Raw genomic sequence first — 20,577 nt, 5'->3', positions numbered from 1 at the left:
TGGTTATTTTTCAGTGAGTTTTATAAGTTTATATTGAGATTGTTTATTATTTCGATTTGATTTGGCGTTTGTCCATTTTTGGCACTGAATGTTTGCCACTTTGATACTTTTGTTGGAAACTGCCTTGAATTCCCTCGGGGAGCTAGGGTGGGTTATAAATAAAGTATTATTATTATTATTATTATTATTATTATTATTATTATTATTGCAAGTGGTAAAACTCAGTAAAATCTAAGAAGCCATTTGGCAAAAACTCACACACTTTTAGACTCATCGAAGAGCTCTCTGTTTCTGGATTCTCCTTGTATTCCAGTGCTGTGCTACAATGCACAGGTATCGAACAATAGATATCTGATGGGACAGTCTTTGCTATAATAAAAGACACTGCCCTTTCTCCCTTCACATGAAAAGAGCTTATGCCTTCATGCTGTATCTTACAAGATTCCATGACAGCATAAAGCCCATGGAATTAGCCACTGGAGGATGTAAAAGAGTATCTTATCTACACCACACAATTGTAGCAATCTGATACCCTTTTAACTACCATTGCTCCTTCCTACTGAAGACCTTTTTGAGTCTAGACAAGCAGCCAGACTGACAGTGCATTGAGGCCACTGCCACCACTGTTTCACCATCCAGAAACAGCTCCTAGCAGAGCCTTGTTGGCAATGTTACTTTGGATGAGGTCACAAGAGGGCATCCAGCCATATGTTCAGCACAAGTGATGTCACCAGCAAGGCTCTTCCAAGGAGCTGCTTGGAGTTGTTTCCAGATAGTGACACAACAGGGGGTCTTTCTGACATATGGACACTGGATTGGCCCAGATCCAGCCCGATCCAGCTGTCCATAGGTCAAAAAGGTCAAAAAGGATGTGGATCCCCCAGGTGTTTCGGCTACAACTTCCAAAAATCCAAGCCAGTTTATCAGCTGTTAGGATCTGGGTACCCACAGGCTGAGAACCACTGCTGTAGAGTAATTTGAGGTACTCTTTGCACTAGATTAATGGGTGGAAGAAGCTCTTCTGCTGTAAAACTGGCCATATATCATGTGCACTGACTGCAAGGTGAATTCATCAGACAGAACTGATGTAGATATGTCCCTAGATTCCTCTTACTTTACCTGACAATCCTAAAAACCATCCCAACATTTATTTATTATAATCTGTGCATAACTTTCTTATGTTTACCTTAAGGAATATAATTACCTGACGGTTGGTGTTTATGGTACTAGTACTTCTAGTTTTAGTGCCATCACCATTCAAACATAAAGCAATTCATATTAGGCATACACATTTCAAAAAGTTATTATGATTATTTTACAAATATATGAAATCTGAACATGGTTAGATGCTGACCTGTGATACAAACTATAGTGTGCATTCCATGTGAATCTTATTGTCACCTCAACCCAAAACATTTGAAACATGTGCAATTCCTCCTCCACCTTTTTAATGAGACAAGTACCCCACCATGAAAAAGGTCAATAAAAGTTACAATTACATCATAAAAGGACTGGAAATTATCCCTTCCTACCTTGTCGATGGGATGGAATTTAGGTATACCTTCATCATTAGGAAAATAACACATTTTGAATAACTAGACATTTATAGTTTCTCATTTCTAAGTTCTAGAAGTGTTTGCACTGTTAAAGAAGGGATTGCTCACTTACACATTTTGAAGCAATAACTTTGCAGCTGGATATGTCCCTAAATATACTGCCAGTTGGCATAAGACAGGAGCTTGTGTCTTCTCTTAGTACTGAGCTGTGTAATCTAGCAGGAGCTGGAATTCAACATCTGGAACCTCTTAGCTCATGAAAACACGCCACCTGGCCCTGCCAATAGATTAACAATGCGAGCAAGTGAACAGGGATGGGTTCTTTATTTATTATTCCATTTTTAGACTCTCAAATTACTAGTTTCACCCGTATGGTTTAGAAAGTAAAACTCAGATAAATAACAATATAAATTGATATGTCTAGCTATTCAAAGCAGTTGAGTCCCCCACTCCTCCCAAGCAGACACATCTGTGCCCATCTCTTCATGCTAGGATCCTGCTGGTAGAAAGCAGATTTGAACACAAGTTGTCTCTTTCCACATCAGAGAGTTTGGAAACCTACTATTTGATAGACTTGTGCAAGGATCCATTTTACCTGTTTCCTTTGGCTTCTTTGGCTTCTGTGGATGGCCGTAACGGCAAAAGCCCAGTCACCATGTTTTTTTCACCAGAAACAGCTGATGTGGCTATCGGGCGAGGCTTCTTCCCTTCTATTCAGGAGCATGCGGCACATACTTCCTTAACCCTGTTTCTCAAAACCAGACTCCCTTGAAAAGTAGAAAGGAAAGGGTCACAGGAAGGATGCTTTCTTAACCCCATTTCTCAAACCCAGACTCCCTTGAAAGGAAGATTGGAAAGGGTCCCAGGAAGGGTGCTTCCTTAACCCCGTTCCTCAAACCCAGGCTCCCTTGAAAGGAAGAAAGGAAAGGATCCCAGGAATGGAAAGAGGAGCCTTATAAGTTTCCCATTGCAGCCAATGGACTGGATCTTCTCAGATCGTTCAGCTGCTTAGCCAAAAACAGATGTTTTCTAATAGCTGATTTTCGGGAAGCTCCCAAAAATGAATCTGAGTACCCAACAAAATTCGGATACTCAACGAAATTCGCTCGCCTTCAGCGAGTGAATATATTTCCCATATTTAGTCTGTTCCAACTACTGTTCCATTCTCATGAGGCACTCTCCCCCCCCCCCCACCCCACCCCTTAATGAAGGCTTAACTCTACTGTTCAGGTCTTTTTGTATTCATCCTGCAGAAACCCATTCTTCCTCAGAAACACATTCTACATTTCTCATTTGGGTTTTATCAATTTTATCAATTTTATTCCTAGTACATTTGGTCCACCCACTGTGTTCTATTTCTCTATCATGTTATTTTGAAACTGTTTATTTTATTTTGTTATTTCAAGTATTTATTTTGATGGTATTTTTGTTTCTTGGATTTTATTTTGCTGTACTGAAATTTTGGGCTTGGCCACATGTTAGCCGCCCTGAGTCCCCTTTGGGGAGATGGTGGAGGGGTATAAATAAAGATTATTATTATTATTATTATTATTATTGTTGTTGTTGTTGTTGTTGTTGTTGTTGTTATTATTATTATTATTATACCAAAAATGGATTGCCCTCCAGCCAAAATGCACAAGTTGATGATACAACTTAAGCAGGGATATCTGCTTCTATTGCTTTACTTTTGTTCAGTGCCATAGATGGCAATAGCACTATGTAAGACAACAGCAGCAGTAGCTGTAACTCTGGTGAGCCCATCTATGGAAATTTCATTCACATGTTGCATTATTTATTTATTTATTTATTTTATATGACAATTGTCTCCCAGAGTGGAACTCAAGGCAAGTTTCAATCTCAGAGCACTTGCTTCCAGAGAATTGATCACCACTAGAACCACAATAGTTGTTTCTTAGCACTCAATATTTTCCCCTCTCTTTAGCTTTGATTCTGCTATCTGTCGGAACTGCCATAGCTATAATACAAACTTTATATATCCCAACCACAATTAGACAAAATGACACAACTTGGCGATATCTCACTCACTGTTTTCTAGGTTTCTGGACAGAATCGGAAATGATCCAAAAATGGTCCAGCCTATAAGAAGAGATAGCCAGTGCAACTGTGCCACACTAATAATAATGCTTTCAAGAGGAATTGTTTTAATGATATACTGAAGCTGTCCATAACTATACAGTGATAGGATGATGTTCTGGACCCTGAGCATTACCTTATCCCTTCTCAATTGGATGTGGTTTCAGCAAACATATTAATTGTTAAAAGTCATTTTTCAAGCTTGACTATATTTTGTCTACTGCAAGGGTGAACAGATTTGGGGGTTGCAGTTATGGATCTACCTTGTTCTTGCTTTATTTACTGTCTTAGAAACTGAGAATGGCCAAGTAAAGCCTAATTCAAAAGATATAAAAGGAGAATTAAAGAATCCTGGGCCCACAAATTTCATTTTCAGTACCAGAACAGAATGGAGTTAATAGTCCATCCCACTCAAAATCCACTCGAAGCTGCATTCACTTCAACAGTACCATTTTGGGTGGGAGGAAAGTAATTTTGTTGCTGCTGTTGCTAAACAATTAGGCCTAAATCCAATTGTTAGTTCCAACTATTTGAGATCCCATGAATCAATGGGAATATAAGTATAACCTCCACTGATTTAGTGGGTCTACTATAATGTCACATTGAGGAGGGGGCAAGCTTGTTTTCTGCTGCTTTGGAGATTAGGACATGGTGCAATCAATTCAAATTGTAGGGAAAAAAGATTCCACTTAAACATGAGGAATAATGTCCTTGAGCTGTTACTGGAATATACTGCCTCGGAGCGTGGTGGTGTTTCCTTCTCTGAAGGTTGTTCAGCAGAGGCTGGATGGCCATCTTTCGAGGGTACTTTGTGGTGTTCGTGCATGGCAGGAGGTTGGACTGGATGGCCTTTGTGGTTTCTTTTAACTTCATTATTCCATGAAATATTTATATATATTTACAACAACAACAACTAATCATCATCATCATCATATTTTTATATCCCGCCTCCATCTCCCCGAAGGGACTCGGGGCGGCTTACAAAGGGACATGTCCAGCAAATACAGATTAAAAACAAGCACAGAAATACAGTAAGCAACTAAAAACAATAAAACATCAAATCAGACAAACATCATCATTAGCTATCTTGTCCAGCTCCCTGCCAGTGTAGGAACCATAGCTAAAATTTTATACCATCCAACCAATGTTTAAAAATCTTCAACAAAGGAGTCTATTCCACTGTCAGACAGTTCCAGTTCTAAAGAAGTTCTTCCTATTGTTTAGTCTGAGTCTCCTTCTTATCATGTAAATCAGGGGTTCTCAAACTAAGGCCCGGGGGCCAGATACGGCCCCCCAGGGTTATTTACCCGGCCCTCACTCAGGGTCAACCTAAGTCTGAAACAAAAGCATACAAAAACAATAACCCTATCTCATCAGCCAAAAGCAGGCCCACACTTCCCATTGAAATATTAATAAGTTTATATTTGTTAACATTGTTCTTCATTTTAATTATTGTATTTTAAGTGTTCTTTGCACTACAAATAAGATAGTGTAGTGTGCATAGGAATTCATTTATGTTTTTTTTAAAAAAATTACAATCCAGTCCTCCAACAGTTTGAAGGACTGTGACCTGTCCCTCTGTTTAAAAAGTTTGAGGACCCCTGATTTAAATCCATTGTTTCAGTTCCTGTCCTCTGCTCCATCCTAAAAACAATTGTTATCATGACAGCCCTTCAAATATTGAAAGATGGCTATCATATCAGCTCTTGCTACTTCATCACACTAGAGAATGAATCCACTTTAAATCTGGTTGCTGCCTCCTGCAGAATTATGGGGTTTGTAATTTTGTGAAGCTGTTAAAGCCACCTCCCTGAACTACAAATTTCAGAATTCTACAGGAGGCAGCAACCAGATATAAGTGGATTCATTCTCCAGTGTGATGAGGTTCTTTGTCTACTTTTCTCCAGCTAAGCATATCCAACACCCTCAATATAAGACCAGTCCTGAACAGAAGTGAAGGTAATGCTGAAAAAAGAAGAAAGAATTCTAAATAGGGCTCTATGTATTAAAGTTGTCTGTGTGCTTACATGGGTTTGGGGAGCTATACCCCTATTCAACAATGGAATAATAAGGGTACGCTGGAAAATGAAGCAAATGGGGAAAAACAAAAGGTTTTCACTGAATGAAGTTTAACAGGAGACTGTCACAACAGAGTGAATGGAAATCATGTACACATTATGTAACTGTCATCCGCTGAACAGCTCACAAATATCCAGCCCCAGCAGCTCAATTCACAGGAAAAACTATGGATTGTAGACTCAACAGTCCTAGGAAATGGGAGGAGCGAAACAACAGAAGTCTTGTGATATATTTTAAAGCCATTGTTCAGTCTATTTCTAGTTACCTGTACGGAAGTGTGTGTCTGCAGATGAATGACATCCAATGGCTTGAAAGAAGAACGTTTATTAAATTCTAAAAATGTTTACCTAGGAGTTAGACACAGCAAAGACAGCAGTTCTTACTTTTGAGCAGACAGACACAGAGGACTGGCTCTTGAGCCAAAGTATCTGTAGATTGACTATATGGCATAGATGTAACTGTTTCAGTAAAACCTACATTGTACCGGCAGATTGATTTTAATAAAGAGAGCATGATGTAGGCTATAGTTCAGAGAAATTAACAAAATTATCTTTGAATATTCCTTGCCTGAAATAAACATGAGATTCATGTGGCCCCCATAAGTTGACTGGTGACTTGAAGGCACTTATTATTATTATTATTATTATTATTATTATTCTGACACAAAAGCACAGTATGTCACAGCAAATGAGATCTATATGCTGGATTTCATATCACAAAATCACAAGTCATACACTTCCCAAGCGTCTAGGACTGTGTGATGTATTTTCGAATGATGCGTGCAGATCCAAGTAAGGTGGCCTTTTGCAGTTGACAGATCATAATTTTGTTGATGTTTATTGTTTTTAAATGGTGGCTGAGATCTTTTGGCATGGCACCCAGTGCACCAATGACCACTGGGACCACATGTACTGGTTTATGACAGATCCTTTGCAGTTCAATTTTGAGGTCTTGATAGCGGCTGAGTCTTTCCTGTTGTTTTTCCTCAATGCAGCTGTCACCTGGTATGGCAACATCAATAATCCAGACTTTTTTCTTTTCCACAATTGTGATGTCTGGTTTATTATTATTATTATTATTATTATTATTATTATTATTTAGAACATTTATAGCCCGTCTATTCTCAACCTCCAAGGAGGGACTCAGGACAGCTACCGACAGGTAATAATTCGATGCCGACCCAATATAAACATACACACAGAGAACCTGACTCTTATTTCCCTGGAAAATCATGTGATCTTGGATCTATACAAATAGGTAAAGCTGTGGAACTCATGACTTATCTTGTTCCTGTATTTTTTTCAACATTAGCCTGATGATCAGAAGTTTGGACAGCAGATTTTTCTGCACTTGCCAGGATCAGTTTTCCTTGATGCATTTCTCTATGTTGGACTGTAGCTACAAAACTACCTGAATAATAGTGGTAATAATCATTGTGCAAAAAAAGTTGACAAGTGTGCTTTGGTGCATGAAACAACTTCTTTGAGTGGAAAGGAATAGTTATGTCAAGTGCCTATCACACAAAGTGCCACACAATGGACTGAAGCCTCTTAAAGATCACAGAAATTCAGGATGTGCATAACCTTGAAAGATCAGGTAGAGGCCACAGAAGAAAGGTATCTGGCTATAACTTTAGATAATAGGAAGCTGATGATTTTTCTGTCATCCCCACTGTTTTAGAGCTTTTAAAAGAAAAGGCGTGTACAAAGACAGGCAGCTGGAAGACACACATACACAGGGACAGTTATTGCATGGAGTGGGCCACATGTGTCTCGAGAATCAAGTGCAGGTGCCAAGACCATTTTGCAAAGCACTCCCAAGACATTACTCAAATTATGCCACTGAATTTTAGTACAAATTAAGGGAAATCCCCCTGAGTGAAGAAAAGTGTTTCTTTAAATTCATGGTTTGCCACCAAAAATGAACAGCAACCTAGGGAATTACGTTGTGTTGGTGGAATTGGTTACACTGCTGCTGAAAGTTATCCAGCAGAATTTACTCTTCCCTACAAGCATGCCTCTGTTTTGGGATATGGGGAGGCCCATATCTCTCTCTCCCAGCAATCTAAAAGATATATCTGTTGGGAACTTATGAGATAATCTTTTTGGTGGCTACTCCCAGGGACTTGTGACCACCCTTCCTAAAGAGGTTAGACTGCCAATCCCCTTACTGATACTGTATCTTTTCACAGGCAGAGGAAGAACTTTTTGGTCTCAGCAGGCATTTCAGGGCTGATTGCTCAGATGAAAGCCCTTTCCTAATAAGCAGTATTGATTATATTTCTTTTTCATTTGACTGGTTAATTTTTAAACCACTTTTAATTCTACTGATCAATTAATTCTATTTTAATTTTTATATGGAGCCCCGGTGGCGCAGTGGTTGCAGGTTCGAATCCGAGGTGAGCACAAATGAGCTCCTTCTATCAGCTCCAGCTCCCCATGTGGGGCCATGAGAGAAGCCTCCCACAGGATGATAAAAATCAAAAACACCAGGGCGTCCCCTGGGCAACATCCTTGCAGACAGCTAATTTTCTCACACCAGAAGTGACTTGCAGTTTCTTAAGTCGCTCCTGACACGACCAACCCCCCCCCCCCCCAAACTTCTATATTATTTGAATTAATTTAGCTGTATCTGATTTCATTTTTGTACACCATCTTAGGTCATGGACTGGAAACAAGGCAGACCATAAATAAATATAATGATAATGACAACAACAACAACAACAAAGCTGTATACAACTTGGGTCCAGGTTATTTGAAGGACCGTATCTCTCTCTATAAGCCTGTTAGATCTCCTTGATCTTTTGGAGAGGGCATTTTCTTTGTCCCACCACCTGCTTAAGCACATTTGGTGGGAACAAGAGAGAGGGCCTTTTTGGTGGCTTCTCCCAGACTCTGGATCTCTCTCCCTAGAGAGACCAAGATGGCCCCATCCCTGCTTGCCTTTGCAGACAGATGAAAACATATTTCTGCATCCATGCATTTAGTGAATGATGACAGGCAGACTGCTGGGGATGGTGTGAGTGGGATTCTGGGGTGGGAATTTAATGTTTTTATTGTGTTATAATAATGTAAGATGTATCTTAATATGTTTATCCTTAATAACACGCATATGCTTAATTGTTTTTTTTAAAATCATATTTTAGTGCATTTGCATTGTTTAAATTTGTATTGCGTCATATTGTTGTTAGCCGCCTTGAGTCCCTATATTAGGAGAAAGGTGGGATTAAGATAAAATAAAATAAAATAAAATAAATAATAACATTTCACCAATGCAATTTTATGCCAAATTTCACCAGCATGACTCCATCGAGGAAGTGCAGCATGTGATGTTGTGGTTAGACAAAATAGTTTTCTAGACAAGCTCTAGCAAGACAAAAGTGTTCTCCAGACTCTTAACACTTTCTTGATTATAGGTTATTGTGTGGACTTTGGTGTGGACTCAGATGACTCAATCAGACAGCTCTGAATCAAAGAAGAAGCTGGAAAAGTATGGTCTTGTCTCTACCTTTGGATCCCAACGTTCTTTCTGTGATGCTTGTCCTCTTCAGATTTTTTGGTCAGCCTTTTTCTTGTACCCACAAATATTAAATTCTAAATAATTCATTTTTAGTAGATTAGAGTGGGCCCTTGGTATCCACCAAGGTTGTTGTTATTATTGTTGTTATTGTTATTAACATTATATTTCAACACTATTTTCTTCCAAGACTAGTACCCAAAATTTACAACTTTTTTTTAAAAAAAACAAACTATGCAATTTTAAAGCCTACAGAATATAAATGTTACAATAGAATTAAATATTACAATTATTTAAACAAGTAAAACCTGTTAAAACTATTCCTGACCCCAGTCCACCCAGTTTGGTTCCAGGGCCAACTATTATGTACAATGGCATAGTAAATTGCTTTCCCTTTGCTTTATTTTCAAGATGAATCTGTGTATGCCAAATCTGTGGATATTGAGAGCTGGCTGTACATGGGACACTTTGCATGCAGAACATATGATTAATACCTCAGTCTGAAAAAAAAATCCCTTTGATTTTTTAGAGAGTTTGAGTATTGACTCTCTAAGTACTAACTCAGGCCTCTTCTACACCGCTCTGTAATCCAGATTATCAAATCAGATAACCCACATTATATGCTTAGAACTAGATTATATGAGTCTACATTGCCATATAATCTGGTTCAAAACAGATAATCTGGATTTTATTTGGTAGTGTAGAAAGGGCTTCAGCAATCAGTCCCTCTGTATTTCTTTCCTAGTAACTTAGTAACTGTACAAAGTTATTAAGTTTTTAAATGTATGTTGCGTTTAAGGGGTGTGTTTCTGTAGAATCAGGATCCTGGAAAAAGGAAACTTGGGTTGATCTTATCCCTAGTGATACCAACAGCTGGATGTGTATTCTGTCTGATCTCCTATTTTGCTCTGCCTCTTGTACATGCCATCATTCCAGTTTCAGATAATTTTGGGCCATTGGCAAAGGCACCAAGAAAGATGTCCTGATGCGAAATGTCTTAAGATGTACCACACATGAACACAATAGGAATAAAATAGCCTTCACTAATCTAGATTTAACCAGTTTTCCTTACCAGGAGTCAGTGTAATGTGGTGGTTTGAGCACTGGACTATAACTCTGGGGAAAGAGTTCAAATCCAAGATCGTACATGAAGACTGCCTCCCCGCCACCCGAGAGAGATTCGACAAATCACACAAACACTTATGACCTCATCACACAAGGACATTTCAGCATCCTAGGAAACTTTTGCCCTAGTTGAGCCACGGAGCCTACGCTGCCCATGACATGATATAGCTTCACTTCTGGTGGGGTTTTGTGGCTCAACTGGGGTTCCTACGACACTGCGCCACCAACACAGGAGTCTCCCCATGTTCCATTAGGAACAACCTGTGATGGCAAAGTGTCAGCTGCCGGCAAGGCACTGGGGGGCTGAGATTGCTCTGATGCCCCCCCCCCCCCCCCGATTTGCCATGGAGGCAGGCAAATTGATCTGGAGGACTTCCTCAATGTGATATCCTTAGCCTCAGAAACTCCTGTTAGCATCATGATAAGTGAAGCTAAGTGGGTTTCTAAGGGCCCTTTCACACAGCCATTTAACTCAGAATATCAAGGCAGAATATCTGCTTTGAACTGGGTTATCTGAGTCCACACTGCCATATATTCCAGTTCAAAGCAAAAAAATTAGAGATTTTATTCAGCTGTGTGGAAGGGGCCTTAGATTTTATGGACTACACATCCCACAATTTCTAGCCTTTGGCTACACTGGCTGGAGCTGATGGAAGTGCCCAACTAAAGCAACTGAACAGACGTGGGTCGGAGAAGTCTGACCTGCCTAAATTCTACTTTTAGGAGTTTGAATTGCTTCCCAATTAAAATGTTAATCTCATATCTGTTTTGGAAACCTTAAAAACTCACAATGTGCATGTGCTATTCACTGACACTTCAGGAGGATTTAATTGAAACCCTCTGGAATAGCAGAACGGTACTTTGGTGTGCTGGTTGATGGTGGTCACTCAGCCGGGTTTGGCCTGATGAACCAGGGATGCATCAGCAGATATACCACAACCCAGCCATTGGCATGATATTTTAGAATGCTCCAAGCAACATAAGCATGGTAGTGTCTCAGCATATGTGCAATTATTCAGTTCCCTTTTGCAAGTATGATTCAGAGAGTGAGGGAGCTGCAGGACTGGGAAAGAGACAGGAAAATGGGTGCGGATAAATGCGTACATCTGCCAAAAAGCAAGGCAAAAACTGGCAGGCAAGCAGGGGAGTGCATGGCATGAGAAAGAATAAAGACAAAGGAAAGAGGCTCAGCAGAAGGCAGACAATTTACATGGCAGGGGAAGCAGGATTTTGGTGATTGTATTCTGTAATCCTCTGGGTGAGATATTTGGAAACAGTTTTAGGATCAAAATGCAGACACAAAAATCTTTTAGTCTCCAGCATTTACAATGCAATTTTTTTCTGAACAGTGGGGACAGGGTGTAGATTTTTATTTGCTTGTATAATTCGCCTGGAATATTTCAAACACCTGTTTTCTTCTTGCCGGGCTCTACTGCCCTCTTCTGGGAATGAGCAGAATATCTAAAAAAAAAAAAAAGAAAAGAAATCTCCACCTGTTTTCCTTGTGAAGGGTCTTCCATCCAATTCAAAGGCAAATGTTTTCTAGGAGGTGAGGTCAATGCAAGTGTTACGCAAGATGACAATCTCCACAGCTTAAGATACAGAAAGAAAACTGTCTGGTCAATGGCATTCATATGCAAAAGTCATCTCACCTCTGATACTGACTTCTGACAAACCATTAACTAATCATGCATCCTGTTGGATTTCTAATTATATGAAATATAATTAGCATTGAAGTGATGGTCCTCTGCCATGAACTCCACTGGACCAGCCACGTTGTCTGAATGCCCAACCACTGTCTCGCAAATCAGTTGCTGTACTCCGAACTCAAGAACGAAAAAAAAATGTTGGTGGGCAGGAAAAGAGATTTAAAGATGGGCTCAAAGCCAATCTTAAAAACTGTGGCATTGACACTGAAAACTGGGAAGCCCTGGCCCTTGAGAGCTCTAGCTGGAGGTCAGCTGTGACCAGCAGTGCTGTAGAATTTGAAGAGGCATGAGTTGAAGGCGAAAGAGAGAAGCGTGCCAAGAGGAAGGCATATCAAGCCAACCCCGACCGGGACCACCTTCCACCTGGAAACTGATGCCCTCACTGAGGGAGAGCATGCAGGTCAAGAATAGGGTTCCACAGTCACCTACATACCCAACGCCAGTACACCCAACTTTGAGGACAATCTTACTCAGACAACTAGGGATTGCCTAAGCAAGTAAGTATATGAAATAGGGACTGGTTCACCTCTCAAGTAAGGCTGTTATAAGGTCTGGAACACAGGAAGAAAAATATAAAGGGTCTATGATTAGAGAAGAGAATTGTTTCCTGTCTTCCTTAATAGTTCCTCCATGGACAGCCATGACACAGTGTTTACATTAGACAGATCTCTGCCACCAGTACCCATATACTGGGAGCTCTCCTGGATTCACCACTGAGCCTAGAACCCCAAGTCTCCGCGGAGGCCAGAGGAACTTTTGCACAACTAAAACTTGTGCGCCAATTGCACCTGTACCTTGGGAAGTCATACTTGGCCATGGTGGTACACACTCTTATTACATCTCATATAGGTTACTACAACACGCTCTATGTGGGGTTGCCTTTGAAGACTGTTTGGAAGCTTCAAATGGTCCAACGGGCGGCAGACAGGTTTCTAACTGGAGCGGCATATAGGAAGCATACAACTCCCCTGTTATGCCAGCCCCTTTGGCTGCCAATCTGCTACTGAGCACAATTCAAAGTGCTGGCTTTGTTCTATAAAGCCCTAAATAGTTTTGGCCCAGATTACCTGTCCAAATGTATTATTTATTTATTTACTTTGCTTATATACCGCTGTATCTCAAGCCCGAAGGCGACTCACAGCAGTTCACAAACAGTAAAAACAGTAGAAACAGCAGTGGTTCCATACAACATATAACAATTGACTTAACACATTATAACAATTGACTTAACACAAATGTATCTCCCTCTACGATCCACCATGGAGGTTAAGATCTTCTGGGGAGGCCCTGCTCTCAGTCCAGCCTTCTTCGCAGGCACGTTTGGCAGGGATGAGAGACAAGGCCTTCTCAGTGGTAGCCCCTCGGCTATGGAACTCCCTCCCCAGCAACCCCTCCCCTCCTGACCTTCAGGAAGAAAGTTAAAACCTGGTTATGGGACCAAGCTTTTGGCTAACAAGCTAGTGCAATATGAGTATACAGAACTGTGAAATGACTAATGGGATGGCCTTGGATTTTACTCTGGATAATGTGATTTTAATCATTGTTTTAATGTTGTGGTTGATTTTTTTTTGTTTTAATTGATATGTTTACTTTACTGTATCTATGTATGTGTACGGCATCGATTTGCTGCCTTTCTGTGAGGCCACTCTGAGTCCCCCTGTTGGGGTGAGAAAGTGAGAAGGGTGGGATATAAATGTAGTAAATAAAGCGATAAAAATATATTTTAAGGATATCTATACAGCTCAGAGCTTCCCTTCCTATGCCAAACCATCATAATCATCATCATTATTATTTATATCCTGCTTTAAAGTAATCCATGTTCTACTCTAGTGCATTATGGGAACAGGGGCATGCTTGTCTGCAGTCACAGCATCTGCTTTCCTTTCGTGATCCTCTGCTAAATCTCAATACTTTCTTCAGTCCCTCCCTCTTTCTTTCTTTCTTTGTGTCTGTGAGTGACTAATGAAGGAAGTGCATATTGAGTTTCAGTGGATCAAGAAAGAAGAGTAAATGCTGTGAGGGCAGAAATTGCCAATGAGGAGCCCTCCATTGCTATAATGAGTTTGGTTTAACATATGCAGGGAAGTTTTAATGGGGTGTAGCTATGTTTTGTTGTTGTTTATTCATTCAGTCATTTCCAATTCTTCTTGACCTCATGGACCAGCCCATGCCGGAGCTCCCTGTCAGCCATGTCAACCCCCATTTCCTTCAAAGTCAAGCCAGTCACTTCAAGGATAACATCCATCCATCTCGCCCTTGGTTGGCCCCTCTTCCTTTTTCCTTCCATTTCCCCCAGCATTGTCTTCTCCAAGCTATCCTATCTTTTCATTATGTACTTCATCTTGGCCTCTAATATCCTTCCCTCCAGTGAGCAGTCGGGCTTTATGTCCTGGAGTATGGACTGGTTGGATCTTCTCACAGTCCAATTTTTTCCCAGCTATGTAGGATGATGATAATAAGAAGAATAAGAATACAGGGCACTTCCTACCCAAATAAGTATTCTGTTACCCTAAAATGACTTTTTTTTATTTCTGTGCCCAAATTTCTAGCATTGGAGTAGTATAACACTTTAGTAGGGCATTTGGAAAATTTGGAAAATTCAGTTTGAGCATTCAAAGAAAAGAGAGAGGTAAAGTTACCAAGGGACTGAGAACAAAACAAATAATGTAAGAGTTGTAGGAATGACTGGTTTTTCAGTCTTCTTACTGCTAGAAATTGGGGGTCAAAGGTGGAGCAGAATTTTTATGGGGGTGCAATGCCCTCATCCCCACTTCTGCCATAACTACAAGCTGAGCTTTTAGCTACTTAGATATCTTTCAGACATAGGTTCTCTGAGGAATGGTAGCTTTCCAGAGTTGACAGTGGCACGCACATAAGGGATGTATGTGAAAACAAGAGTACACATGATATCGAGACATACTTGCAAAGATAAAATCCATTTCAAGGTTTACAGTCTGTGGCATATTATTCAGTGTCTGGGGACAACTTGCCTGATTTGAGATGGGAATAGTACTGTTGTGTAGTGGTCTTAGTGTTGGACTGTAACTCTGGAGATGGGGTTGAATACCCGCTCAGCCAGGAAATCCCACAGGGTGACTTTGGGTGAGTTGCACACTCTCAGCCTTAGAAACACTATAATAGATTTGCCTTAGGGTCACCATAAGATATAAAGGAACATAACAAGAAAAAGAGGGAGGAGGAGGCGGCAAGGCTCTAGCAGAAGGACCTGATGATGTGGATAAGTTGGATTCACTTTCTATGAGATTGATTCCCCTGCCTTATCTATGTCATTCTCTGCCTTATCACATGGGGTAGAAGGAGTGTCCTAGGATGATTCTGCCCTGGTTCATCAATGGAGCCCCACACTGCCCATCAACGACTTAGGATGACTTCTGGTGTGGCTCCATGGGCAAATTGGGGCAGCAACATGGTGGGACACATGGTGCCGCTGCCCACATGGAAGCCACCCTGTGTTCAACGGAACAACGGGGCTTCAGCGGAGCAGCAATGCTTTCCCACATGGGATAGGAAAACATCAGCTGGCGGCCGGGGCACCAGGATTGCCCTGATGCTGCCATGATTTGCTATGGAGGCTGATGAATCACAACGTTGGACCACATCAATGTGATGAGGTTCCTAATGCCTGAAGAAGAGGGAACACGTAAAAAGATCCAGAGTGAGGTGGAAGGTAAAGAAGGGTAAAATAAGGAATGGACCCTAAAAGGTGACATCTTGAATTTGTATTGCTTCCATCTATCAACTATTCAAGATCTTGCAATTCTAATTTTCCAGTCTGCCACATTGATGGGAAAAAGGTAAATTATTTGCATGAGAACACTTTTAGAATATTCTATATTTTATGTTTTTCATATTTTAATTATTTATATATGTCCGTAATACCATTTTGGGAAGGAATTTGAAGTGATGGGAAATTAGAAGTTACAAGAAACAATTTATGTATTTATATCCCATCTTTTTATGTTTAATGTCCAGTTTATACACATAGCCTAAAGATAATTTTATGCAAAATATTAATAATAATTTATGTATGGAACAAAGTTTATGTACATTGAACCATTGGAAAGCAAAAGTGTCACTATCTCAGTCTCCATGTGAATGATTTTGGAATATTTCAAATTTTGGGATTTTGCATAAGGGATGTTCAACCTATATTTCTCCTATAATGACAGGTATTCCTGTTATGTTAGTGGCCCTTCAAGGATGAGTTTATGATCACTGACAACACCATGTTTTTCCAGCTACCAAATGAACACAATACTCCAAGAGCTAAAAAAGTGGCTTACCTTTGCATTGATGTCAAGGCTCTTTAATGTTACTCTACTGGAATAACGCCATAATAGACAAGACAATCTGAGCCTTTGCTCCCAGGTGATGCCTTTTAGGCTATTGTAGGGGAAAGTGTGCAATTGACCCTCCTAGGTGGCACTCAAGCACTGCACTTATAATTGAACCACTGGTATTTAGGAATCAGCTCACAGTGGTGTTCCTCTGCCTCACTATACTTGACACAGGCGGCATCCAGACAAGCACACTCAATCCTTCCTTTTTATTTGCAGAGATTTCACCTCCCCCAAAGATTTCAGGAACTCCAGGGAAATAATTCTATGTCCTTTTAATGCCCAGCTTAGGAGACAGTCTAAGGAGAAATAGACATTGTAGCTATACCGCCCAGATATCTCTAGATGGAGGGCTGGTTATGAGTATTTTAGTTAGCATAGCAACAAATAAATGTGCAAGCTCTTTGAGATATAAAGTGCTAGTTTATGTGCTACAAAAATGTTTAAAAGCAATGGTTTTGGGTTGGAAAGATTAGCCGGTTGCAATAAACGTTGCCCAGGGAATGCCCGACTCTATTTATTCACTCTTCAAGGAGGCTCTTTCCGTGTCTCTAACAACATAAGCAAAAGACTTTGAAACAGACTAAAACCAACTTACTAATGGGTTGCTGTAAGTTGTGAGAATGCCTGCCATAGATGCAGGTGAAAGGAGAGAATGCTTCTGGAATATGACCATACAGCCTGAAAAACTTACAGCACCCAATGATTCCGGCCATGAAAGCCTTTGACAATACAACTTACTAATTCCCTGAAAAATCTCTCCAGCTACTGCAAAGATAACTACCTGAAGCCTAACCCTTCCAAGGCACAAGTGTGTGCTTTCCACTTACATAATAATGAAGTCAACAGAAAATTGAAAGTTACTTGGGAAGACCAAGGGCTTGAACACTGTTTATTATTATTTCCGTCACTTTTACCCCGCCCTTCTCACCCCCGGGGGGGGGGGGGGACTCAGGGCGGCTTACAGAGGAAGGCACAATTTCCATCCTAAATATCTCGGTGTCACCTTAGATCAAACAATAACATTTAGGAAACACTGTATGAACACCAAGCACAAAGTAGCTGCATAAAATACCATCCTGCAGAAACTTACTGTCATCACATGGGGTGCAGACCCAAATTAATAAGAACATCAGCCTTGGCCTTGTGTTACTAAATTGTTAAGTACGCCTGCCCTGTTTGGCACAAGTCTGTCCATACGAAGCAAGCTAATATAACACTGAACAAAACATGCAGAATAATCACAGGATGTCTCAAACCTACACCTGTTGATAAACTCTACAGGCTAGCTGGCCCCCCACCCATGTACAATGGGAAGTTCAATGGGAAGTTGCTGCTAACTGTAAGAGAAATAAGGTTGAACACTGTGAAAGCCATCTATTGTATGGCTATCAGCCTCCTCCCAGTAGACTCAAATCAAGGAAAAGCTTCATGAGAACCACCACTCTTCCTAGTGTTCCCCCAGCAACAGCAAGAGCATCCCTTTGGGCAGCTAAACCAGGAAATCCCAATTGGATGGTCCCCCATGAGGATCTTCCTCCAGGAGCAAACAAAGAATAACCAACTTGGAAGTCCCTGAACAGACTCCAAAGTATAGCAACTGACCTGTAACTGACAATGCGGTCGTTGTTGCCTGTTTTCAGTCAAAAATTATTTAGCTGTGTGTGCTCCCTCTATTTTATAATTTTATACTAATTTATGCAATGCTTTTGATACAAAATAAGTAAGTGTGCTACAAAAGATCATAGAACCAATTTGCTGTTGTATCTCTTTGATGCCCCCTGGTGGTGCAGTGGGTTAAACTGCTGAGCTGCTGAACTTGCTGACAGAAAGGTTGGCAGTTCAAATCCGAGGAGCGGGGTGAGCTCTCACTGTTAGCCCCAGCTTCTGCCAACCCAGCAGTTCGAAAATATGCAAATGTGAGCACATCAATAGGTACCTCTTCTGCGGGAAGGTAACAGCACTCCATACAGTCATGCTGGCCATATGACCTTGGAGGTGTCTACGGACAACGCCAGCTCTTTGGCTTAGAAATGGAAATGAGCATCACCATCACCACCACCCCTCCCAAGTCAGACACGACTAGAATTAATGTCAGCAGAAACCAAACCTTTACCTTTCACCTATCTCTTTGAGTTGTTTTTGAATTATGATAATGCTAAGGTGAGTCTATCACAAGGTTTTCTTGGCAACGTTTATTCAAAGAGGATTTGCTATTACCTTTCTCTGAGGTTGGGAGTATATGACCTGCCCAGGATCACCCAGTGGCTATGCAGGAATTCAAACCCTGGTCTCCCAAAGGTCTTAACTGAATGCTCAAACCACTCAACTACACTGGTTGTCTCCTTAGAAGAAATGCTGGTCCTTTCCTTTGGCAATGATGTTATGAAGATATGCCTTTGAGATTCTTCACAGGTACCGACTGAGCTGTGAGATATTAAGTGAAAGATGATGATGAAGAGGATGAAGTTTTATAAAGCAGCCACCTGGTATATTGTCAGAATCTAGGACACATGTCAAACTCAAGGACTGCAACTCCTGTATTCCTCATCTTTAGACATGATGACTAGAGCTGGTGGGAGTTGTAATACAGTAATATCTGGAGATCTGCAGTTTGTTCTATTTAGTCGGGATAGTAGATTTATATATAAGGATTGTGGATATGATGTCTGACTTTAAAAGTCCTTCAATCTTTCCTCAACCTGAGAGCTACAAGTGCTGTTGGGTTGCAATTTCCATTATTCCCAGTCCATATGGATAATCAAAAGTGATGCAAGTTCTCATTCAATAACATCTGGGGACCCAAATTGGGGGCCCTTCCACACTACCCCTATATTCCAGGATCTTTTTAGCCCAGATTATCTGGCAGTGGAGACTCATATAATCCAGTTTAAAGCAGACAACCTGAGATCAGATCCTAGGATATAGGGCAGTTTAGAAGGGACCTGGATAAAAACTAAAGAGCACAAACCATTATGTGAAAAAATTATAATTGGCCCTCTGTCTATGGATTCTTTGTCCATGAATTCAATGGGCCTTTGAAGGCAACCATAAGGCTGACATGGCCCATGATAAAAATGAATTTGACATGCTTGATCTAGGAGATCAACTTGGCAATTCACCTCTCCCTGAGGTTTTTAAAAGCTTTTAAAAAATGAGTTCACCACATTTTGGAATCTTTGGGTTGTTTTAGGTCCATGACAGTTGAAAAAATCAAAACAGAAAATTATTTTCTAGTGCTCTTCCTGATCATAAAAAGACTCTCCTGGGCCCAAAATATCCCCAAATCTCCAAACATGGCAAAGGTATGCTCCAAAATTTAGAGGCTGAGTGGCATTTCTCAATGCTCAGAACACTTGCTAAAATTGTTGTAACAACCTTATATAGCAAACCCAGTGTTATTTTCTTCATACCTTAGAAAAACTAAGGATAGAAAAAATTAGCTTTTGTGAGTGTTATCAAGAAATCAGACCTCCCAAGAATACGAATCATACAAAGTATATGAATTTGGAGCCATGGGTCCAGTGGAAAATATAGCCAGCCACATGGTGATTTCTAATTGCCCCAAAAAGTAAGATTTCTATAAATGTTCTTGGAAATTCCCCAGAACATGAACTTACCTCACCCTTGCATCACCCTCACCCAGAGAAAATCACCATATTCCAGTTTCCTTTATCTTTCTGGCATGCTATGATCTAGGCTAGCCCTAGAACATTGCCTCATCTATAGCACCTATCCAGGCTCACTCTATGAATCATTCATTGTAAGTATGCTTTAAGCACCTTTTGCCCGTTGGCCAGTGCCCCCATCGTCTAGCTGGCATTGGATCACCAGAATCCATCAACCACCCATCAAACTGCATTCCACCGAAACACGCCAGTTTCTGGGAAGGACTCACAATGGAAACAAGACTTCAAATCCACAGATGACTGTTTATTAAATTTCCTTCCTTGCTTCTGATTGACCCAGAAGCAGAAGCAGAAGCAGACTCACACCTCCTCTAACGAGGCTGCAGATCCTAGCTGGAACCCTCCAGGACCAATGGGAAACCAGTGTGGCAATTTTAATTGTTCTGTACTGATTCTTCTCTGTGTCAAATGTAAGCTAAATAAACCCATGTGTTTACAGCTGGGGTATGTC

The sequence above is a fragment of the Anolis sagrei genome, chromosome 3, assembly GCF_037176765.1.
Source record: "Anolis sagrei isolate rAnoSag1 chromosome 3, rAnoSag1.mat, whole genome shotgun sequence".
Taxonomy (NCBI): domain Eukaryota; kingdom Metazoa; phylum Chordata; class Lepidosauria; order Squamata; family Dactyloidae; genus Anolis; species Anolis sagrei.
This window is presented reverse-complemented; position numbering follows the sequence as displayed.